Raw genomic sequence first — 9,045 nt, forward strand, 5'->3', positions numbered from 1 at the left:
TAACAAGAAGAATCTTAATCCAATGAAGGGGGCGGTTGCTTTTTTTTTCTTTCTTTCTTTCAAGGAAAAAAAAAGCTGATTTTCAGACCATACTTAAGAACAAGGGAATCAGTCTTAGTGAGACTTGAAGGTATGAATTTTCCAAATCTCATTGTTGCTGTTGAGTTGATTCCAACTCATAGTGACCACATGTGGTAAAAACCATGTGGGAATCATGTCTGACTTCCCCTGGCTACACAAGGGGGAAAGAGAGTCAACCCAAGACAAATTCCTCTGAACTGGAGGTCAGGCATGCTTCCACCCTACAACCCTCTTTACCCTGTTCTGACACCAACCATCCCTCCCACAGTACTCTCTGCTTCACATCTGGGTTCGATAATCCATTGCAGTGGATTGAGAATCAAAACCAACTCAGAACACAGCAATTCTCCAGTCAGGAGCGCCTCTTGTCTACCATGTTGTAGGCATGCCTCACTCATGTCATTGGCATCTGCCCTGCTCTGCTCACACAAGTGTTCCAAAGCTCTTTTAGCCAGTCTGTGTATGCCCAAAGGGCACATTCTGCAAGCCAGTCTCTTGCCCTAGGCACTCATGGGTCTAGAGCCCAAAGCTGCTCTGTCTCGCCATTCCACTACCTCAGCTGTAGCTATTTGACTAGGTAGGGATCCCACGCTTCACTTGTGCTCTTCCTTCTTGATGATAATGGAATCTTCCATTTCTGCATCTGAGATGGCTCCTTTTAAGCCTAGGTGGAAGGCAAAACTAGCCAATCCCAGCCTTGTTGTTGTTGTTATATGCCGTGGAGTCGGTTCCGACCCATAGCGACCCTGTACAAGAGTTTCCGAAGCTGTAAATCTTTACAGGAGCAGAAAGCCTCATCTTTCTCCCACGGAACAGCTGGTAGTTTCAAACTGCTGACCATGAGGTTCGCAGCCCAATTCATAATCTCTATGCTACCAGAGCTCCTAATCCCAGCCATAGAATCCTGTATACCTTATTTGCAAGGCCCCACCCATGAGTCCTGGTGTGGCGCTGTGAGATAATGCACTGGACTGCAAGGTCAGCAGTTCAAGCTCACCAGCCACTCCTCGGACCCTATACAGGATGACTATGGGTTGAAACAGACTCAACATCACTTAACAACAACAACCCATTCACTTGTTAGGCATCATACCATGTGACAGAGTAGAACTGCCCCAGTGGGTCTTTACAAAAGCAGATCGCTAGGTCTTCCTCCCTCGGAACCACAGGGTGAGTTCAAACTGCTTACCTTTCGGGTAGTAGGCTAGCATTTAACGGTTGTGCTACCAGGGCCTCTTAGCAGGCATATATATATGCTGTTAAATTGAGTCAATTCCAACTCTGACTCTGTATAGGGTTTCCAAGGAGCGACTGGTAGGTTTGAACCACTGACCTTGTTGTTCAAACCGACCTTTTGTTTGGTTTAGTGCTTATCCTGCAGTGTCACACCAAGACTCCATGCATATACATATGTTGCTAAAATTAAGCTTTCGTAAAACTGGTTTGATACATTCAAATATTTCATATCTTCTCATTTATTTTTCAGTGCTCTTCTTGATCCACAAAGTTGGTCTTTACCTAATGGGTCTCAATCAGCACTGCTTTTGGGATGCCATGAAAGGGTAACGTCTTTGGAAAGAAAAACTTAAACTTGTATTTTCTTGTGCTAATAATTTAGTGAGCTGCTCTAAGGAGATAGATGGAGGAAAGTTCCTCTTTTAAAGGGAAATGGAGTAGTAGGCAGGATGACTACTTGGTGTGAGTGGGCTGGGGGGCACCCCAGAAGGTTTTCAAGACAGCAGTGATCTAATAGTAGAAATCAAAGGCCTTTGATGTAATTTGTACGTAATGCTTGTTAGAGTAGTTGATAAGATGTGGAGATTTTGAAATCAGAGAATGGTAATTGTGGTTTCTCCACAGATTACCCATAAACTAACAACATGGCTGGGGACAGGATCAGCCTGGCACTGGCACCCCTGGTGGACCGTGCTTTGTGTAGTCAGATAACACGCAGGAAACAGAAAGCCTATTGTGAGAAGAGCTCAGTAATGTCACAATGAGTTAACCAAAATTTGAGCAAGCCCTTGGGGTACTAAAGTTGAGAAGGAAGGGGTGGGTCTAGTATAAGTCTAACAGAATTCCCTTCTTCTGCCCTGCTTAGCCAGTATTTCCAGAAGCACTGCCACTTGGGAAAGATAGCAAGTTAATTCCAAGCCAAGTCCATACTCTCCTCAGTTCACTTCAGAGCAGCAGTTTGCTTGGTTGGTGAGTCAGTGAGATCAGGGCAAACTTTGATGAGGGCACATTCTAAAAGCCTTTACAACATAGGAAGAACCAGACAAGCCTGGTTGCATTTATAATGACCACTTCAGTGGTCATCTGGCCCTTCACCACCAGTGGCATTTGGGGAATTCTGAGGATGGCATTCTGGCGTAGTGGAGTACTTTGGGGAATGTGGTCTCTATCTGACCTTACTTTCCCTTCAGTAATGGTGTGGTGCTGTGAGTTAATGCACCAGACTGCAAAGCTGTTTGAACTGCAAGGTCGGTGGTGTAAGCTCACCAGTCGCTCCTCAGAAACCCTGTATAGGGTTGCTATGGGTCGGATCCAACTCAACGGCACTTAACAACAACAACAACAACAATGGTGTGGCGCTGTGGGCTAATGCGTCAGACTGCAAAGTCGTTTGAACTGCAAGGTCGGTAGTTCAAGCTCACCAGCTGCTCCTTGGAAATCCTATACAGGTTTGCTAGGGGTTGGAATCAACTCGACGGCACTTAACAACAACAACACCAATCCTAGCAGGTTGTTTACCTGACCTCTTCTTCACCTCTTCTCACTGGCTAAACATGTTTGGTTAAAAGGTATCCAGAGATTTTGTATCTTCACTCTTGATAATATAAATGCACCCAGAAGATGATATTTCTTTCCCCTCATTTATTTCTAACTCTAATGTGTCATTCATTCATTTCCTCTGCTTAATTCAGTGTCAGCCAATCCATAAGCTACGTAGACAGGTCCGGTCTGGTGTTGTATTCAATCAGTCTGTCCAGTGGAACTTCCTGCCAGGATGGAAACAGTCTGTATCTGTGTTGTCAGTACAGCAGCAGCTAGCCCCAGGTGGCTGCTGAACACTTACTTGACCTATGTATGACTAGGGCAACTGAGGAACGGAATTTATTTATTTATTTTTTAACTTTTTATTGTGAATTGAGTAAAGGTTTGCAGAGCAAGACCATTAGTTTTCCTTTCAACAAATCATACCCTCATCGTAACACCACTTCTCCTACTTCCTCCCTGGGTTTCCCATTTCCATTCCTCCTTCTTTCCCCACCCTTCTGAATCTTGTCGTAAGGTAAATGCTGCCCATTTGATCTTGAACAGTTGGCCATCTGTAGTGTGTGTAACTAACTTATATTAGTGTTGTTGTCCCCACTATATACCTACTGCTTAGCTGAGAAGTAAGCCACAGAAGTGAGTTCAGTTCTAGACTTGAAGGGTAGTAACCAGGATCATATTAGACGTCCACCAGTCTGTTGGATCATTAAGCCCAGTTTTGCTTTTGCTTTATTTATTTATTTATTTTTAATTGAGTTTTTTTGAGGAACTGAACTTTTAATTTTATTAAGACTTGATTAATTTAGAAGTAAACAGCCAATGGTGCTAATGGATCCTGTTTTGGACAGCACAAGTTTAGACCAGTGTTTTTAAAATATTTTTTGAAGGAGACCCACAGTAATAACTCATTTTATATCCCAACCCAGTAAAAGCATGAATCAAAAGTTTCATAAATGAGACTTATTCTTACTGTGATGCACTCTGGTATTTTAAATTTCTTTTTTCTTTTTTTAATGCTCACTAATACTATGGCGAGGACTCCTGGTGTGATGCTATAGAATCAGCACTGGACTGTAAACCACAAGGTCAGCAGTTCATACTGGCCACTCCGTGGAAATCCTATCCAGCGTCATCACTATGAGTCAGAGCCAATTTGACGGCACTCAACAGCGACAACAATCCTGTGGGGAAGTTCTATTCTGCCCTACAAGACTGTTATGAGTCAGAACCCACTTGATGACAGTGGTGTTTTGTTTTGGTTTGGTTTGGTTAAGACTCACAAAGGTGTTCTGGTGGCACAAAATAAAGTGCTCAGCTGCTAACCAAAAGATCAGTGATTCAAACCCACCAGAGGATCCATGGGAGATAAGGTCTGGCAACCTGCTCCCATAAAGATTATTGTTTTGACTCATAGCAACCCTGTAGAGGGATTCCAATGAGCAGCTGGCGAGTTTGAACTGACAACCTCGTGGTTAGCAGTCCAGTGCTGATCTTACAGCGCCACGCCAAGACAGTCTAGGAAACCAATTATGGGGCAGTTCTCCTCTGTCATATGGGGTTGCTATGGGTTGGAATCAATTCGACGACATGCAACAATTCCTCAGTAACATGATTTCACAACATACTAATAGGTTGTGTCCCATAGTTAGAAAAACCCCTGTGGAGGCTTGGGACCATGCAGGGATGTTACTGGCACTGCACATGAGACTGAGAAGAACCTGCATTTGACGTGACCCCTCACCCAGTATTTGGGCTCAGCTCCTCTTCCAGCCTTGTGACCCTAGGGCCAGGTCAGTGAAGCAACTCTGAGCCAGTGAGGGATACTAAAGGCCCGTTCTGTAGCTGCCAGCCCCTACCCGTGGGCTCCCTGGTGGGCAGAAAGCCTTCCCTGGGCTGCCATCACCGTGCGAGCAGCTGCACGTGTTGAGGACAGAGGCCCGCTTTGGAAGTCTGGCTGGGGGCCCAGGGACAAAGCTGAGGATGAGGTTAAGTCCCTGGCCTACCACTTCTCTTTGATTAGTTGTCCCTGGTGACTTGGCAGTAGCCCCTTCTACATTGAGTTTATTTTTTAATTTGTGGTTTGGGTGAAAGTTTAGAGAACCAATGAATTTTCCATTCAACAATTGATACACGTTTGATCTCGTGACATTAGTTGCAATCTGCTCAGTGTAACCACATTCTTCTCACTTCCTCCCTGGGTCTCCCATGTTCATTTGTCCTTTCTTGCCCCTTCCTGCCTTGTGAGCTTTGTTTTGAGGGCAAATGCTGTTCTTTGGGAGTCGTATGGTTAGTTAATTGTTCTAAGTAGTGTGTTCCTCACGTACGTTATTGTTTACTTTATAGGCCTGTATGTTGTTTGGCTGCAGGGTGATCCCCGGGGGTGGGTTCAGTTCTGGGTTTGAAGACTATGAAGGCCACAGTTGTGTGTGTGTGTGTGTGTGTAGGGGGAGAGGTACCACCAGTCTCTATCAGAGCACACATTAATCATCCCCCACCTTTTGGACCTCCCCCGACTGCCATTGAGTTGATTCCAACTCACTCTGACTTTGTATAGATAGGGTTTCTGAGACTAAATCTTTACAGAAGAAGCCAGGTTCATCTTTCTTCCTCAGAGGCACTAGTGGATTTGAACCGTCAACCTTGTAACTCCTTAGATTAACCATAAGTACCCATTAAGCTTTTATTCCCCCTAAACCATCTGACATAATTTAGAAACAGACTTGAACTTTTTCATCTGAATATGTGTTTTATTGTGAATTGAATGCTAGTTTACAGGGTAGATCATCATCCTGCTGGTCTTTCTTTCAAGAAGTAGCTTCTGTTCCTCTAGCCACTCTGGTTGGTCTGCATATCCTTTCAAGTGGGAATGTCCCACCTCAGAAGGTTCTAGGTAGGTCTCAGGATTACACCTAAGGCCCCATACTCCACAAAGGCTTACCAAGAAGTCTATTTCCCTGGGCAAATTCTACCCCTTTACCTAATCCAATCAGTTATAGGCTGAAGATGGGCTTATAGGCTTTCTGTAATCATATTTCCCAGTATCCCTTTATCCCACTTAAATGTCTGTTTTACAGTAGTAGGCAAGGGAAACCAATATCCACAAGACAGCCAAGCGCCTGAACATTGTTTCCCCTCCTTTACCCCTTCAGACTATGTCTCGATCCCTGTATCACAGAGTCGTGTTGTTTCAAGGTTGAGTATACATTACCTCCATCCCGTTTAGCCCATGCAAACCTTCCTACATGTTCCCCTATCTTTCTTGTTCTTCTACTTTTCGCCCCCTTCTTGTGTGTTGCCCTCTCTCTCATTGGGTCTTGATTGGTGTTTCATTGCTCACCAGTGCCATTGGTTAGTGGCCACATTCTTCATCCCTCCATGACTGCATTATGTGGTGTGGTAAGCAACTTATTTGGGGTCGATCTTGAGAGTGAGTCTCAGCGAGAAGAAACACAGCTAGCCAGTAACTTGTTAAGCAACCTTCCACAAATTACTTGTGCTTCTGTTTGCCTTGTTTTTACATCCACAGAAATTCCCTAGGCAACAAAGGGTCAGATGTCTTTACAGGTTCTCTGGCAGCACTCTGGGTTTACCTCTGTGTTGTCTGAATCACGTCCTCCCTATTGGCACTCTTCTCTGGCTACAATTCTGATCTCCCTCTGGAATGCCCTTTTACTAGGAGCCCTACCTGGCCATTCCTGTGATAGTGTATGGCATGCAGGAAATGCTTAAGTAATATCTTTTCACTGTATTAATATGTACCTTACAATGCTGACATAGTTTAATTATGCTTGTTTAATATATTACCTAATATGTCATATTACACTTAACCGTTTATTTATTTATTATTATTTTTAAAGTGATGTTATCAGTGAAAAATCTTTCTTCACAATTCTGTTAGACCTTGGAAAATAGTTAGATATTACTTTGTAGAGCTAAAGACACTCATATTCCAAGACCTTTTCCTAGGCTCCCTAGAGAAAGAATTGTGTGTGTACACCTTTGAGAATGTTAATAGCAGCACTGGTCATAATAGTAAAAAATAAAAGCATCCTAAACATCCATTAGCATTTGGATGATTAAGTTTTGGTATAGTCATAACGAAGTACTAGATAGCAGTGAAAAATAATTGGTGGTGGTGGTTTTGTGCTGGAGTCGGTTCCGACCCATAGCGACCCTGTACAGGGTTTCCGACGCTGGAAATCTTTACAGGAGCAGAAAGCCTCATCTTTCTCTCGTGGAATAGCTGGTAGTTTCAAACTGCTGATCTTAAGGAGCTATAAAAAGGAAATGGATGAATCCATTCTCTGTGAAGTGAAAAGAGCAAGGCACAAAATAGTATACATTTTATAATATGTATACTTCCAGTTTTATCTCGTCCACAAACAGGCCAAACTGAACTATATTGCTAGGAATGTATACATGTAAATGTTGCCATGTGCCGTGGAATCAGTTCCAATTCATAGTGACCCTGTATAGGATTTCCAAGGTGTGGCTGGTGAGTTTGAACTGCCAACCTTGCAGGGTTAGCAATTCATTGCTTATCCTACAGCACCACACCAGGACTCCATATTGTTGTTGTTATGTGCCGAGGAGTCAGTTCTGACTCATAGCAACCCTGTACAGGGTTTCTGAGGATGGAAATCTTTATGGGAGCAGAAAGCCTCATCTTTCTACCGCGGAACATCTGGTAGTTTCGAACTGTTGACCTTGCAGTTTGCAGCCCAATTCGTAACCACTATGCTTACCAGAGCTCCTTAGGACACCGTATAGGTACGTAGTAAAGTAATAAAGAACCTCAAAGAAATTATTGCCACAAAAGTCAGTATAGCTACTTCTTGAGGGGAAGGAGGATATGTGATTGGGAACGGACTGGGAGATTTCTGGGGTGGTAGCTTTATTTTGTGTTGTTTTGTTTTATCTAACTAAGTGTCCATTACTTTGGTGTTAGCTTTGGGGAGTATACGTAAAAGTATGCATATTCTTTATGAGCTTTTCTGTACATATTTTACAGTCTAAAAATAAAAGCCGACAGTTTTCCTACCCCTCTCCATTCTACCTTCTAGTTTCCGTCTCTTCAAGCAACCAGTTTTGAGTGTGTTTAAGCACGCCCACACACATACACATACACACATACACATATATGTTGTTGTTAAGTGCTGTAGAGTCGGTTCTGGCTCTTGGCAACTCTGTTTAGGGTTTCCGAGGAGAGGCTGGTGGGTTTGAATCGCCGATCTTGTGGTTAACATTCCAATGTTTATCCTACATATATATAAGGAGGCTTCAAAAAGTTCATGGAAAGATTCCATGCTTGCTTTTGTTTTTCTAGTTATGAATTGAGTGAAGGTGTACAGAACGGATCTTCGGTTTTACATTCAACAAATCATGCTTCGTTTCATCTCGATTACAATCCCCTCCATGTAACATCACTTATTCCTCTCTTCCCTCTGTTTTGTGTTTCTATTCCTCCTTCTAAATTCCATTATCTTTAAATTCCTTTTTTTTTTCACTAACTTTGTAAAGCTCCCTCATATATACAAACATTTGAATTGTTTTTTACACAAGTTGCTATTGTTGTTGTTAAGTGCTGTCATGTTGGATCTGACTCAGCAACCTGTATAGGGTTTCCAAGGACCAGCTGGTGGGCTTGAACTGCCAACCTTGTGGTTCACAGTCCAGTTGTTGTTAAGTGCCATCGAGTCGATTCTGACCCATAGTGACCCTGTATAGGGTTTCCAAGGAGCAGCTGGTGAGCTTAAACCACCAACCTTGCAGTTCAAATGACTTGGCAGTCTGATGCATTAGCTCACAGTCCAGTAGGAGACATTACGTTCTACTGAAGTGAAAAAGAAACCACCTATCAGGAAGTAAACTTTTTGTGTCAGGGCTTCAGTGAACTCCATTCTTCTAACAATCTATTGGAGTTCTGGTTTGGTGCTGTAGGATAAGCACTGGACCACGAGGTCAGTTTGAACCACAAGATTGGTGGTTCAAACGCACCAGCTGCTCCTCAGAAACCCTATATAGGGTCGCTATGGGTTGGAACTGACTCAACGACACTTAACAACAACAACCTACTGAGGCAGGTACTAGTATCATCTCCAGTTGACAAAAGAAAGACGCTGAAGCTTTTTTTGGTGAACCTTTGATTTTGGGCATCCTAAATATCACACGGAGTCCTGGTGTGGC

At 43.3% G+C, this 9,045-nt stretch overlaps 1 protein-coding gene across 1 annotated transcript in view; it reads left to right on the top strand.

The window, feature by feature from the left end:
• PTK7 (protein tyrosine kinase 7) overlaps positions 1-9,045 on the top strand; it is a 94,112-nt gene that overhangs the window by 80,140 nt on the left and 4,927 nt on the right. The gene's annotated exons all lie outside the window — the stretch shown is intronic.

This window comes from Chrysochloris asiatica, unplaced genomic scaffold (genome assembly GCF_000296735.1).
Source record: "Chrysochloris asiatica unplaced genomic scaffold, ChrAsi1.0 scaffold00038, whole genome shotgun sequence".
Lineage (NCBI taxonomy): Eukaryota > Metazoa > Chordata > Mammalia > Afrosoricida > Chrysochloridae > Chrysochloris > Chrysochloris asiatica.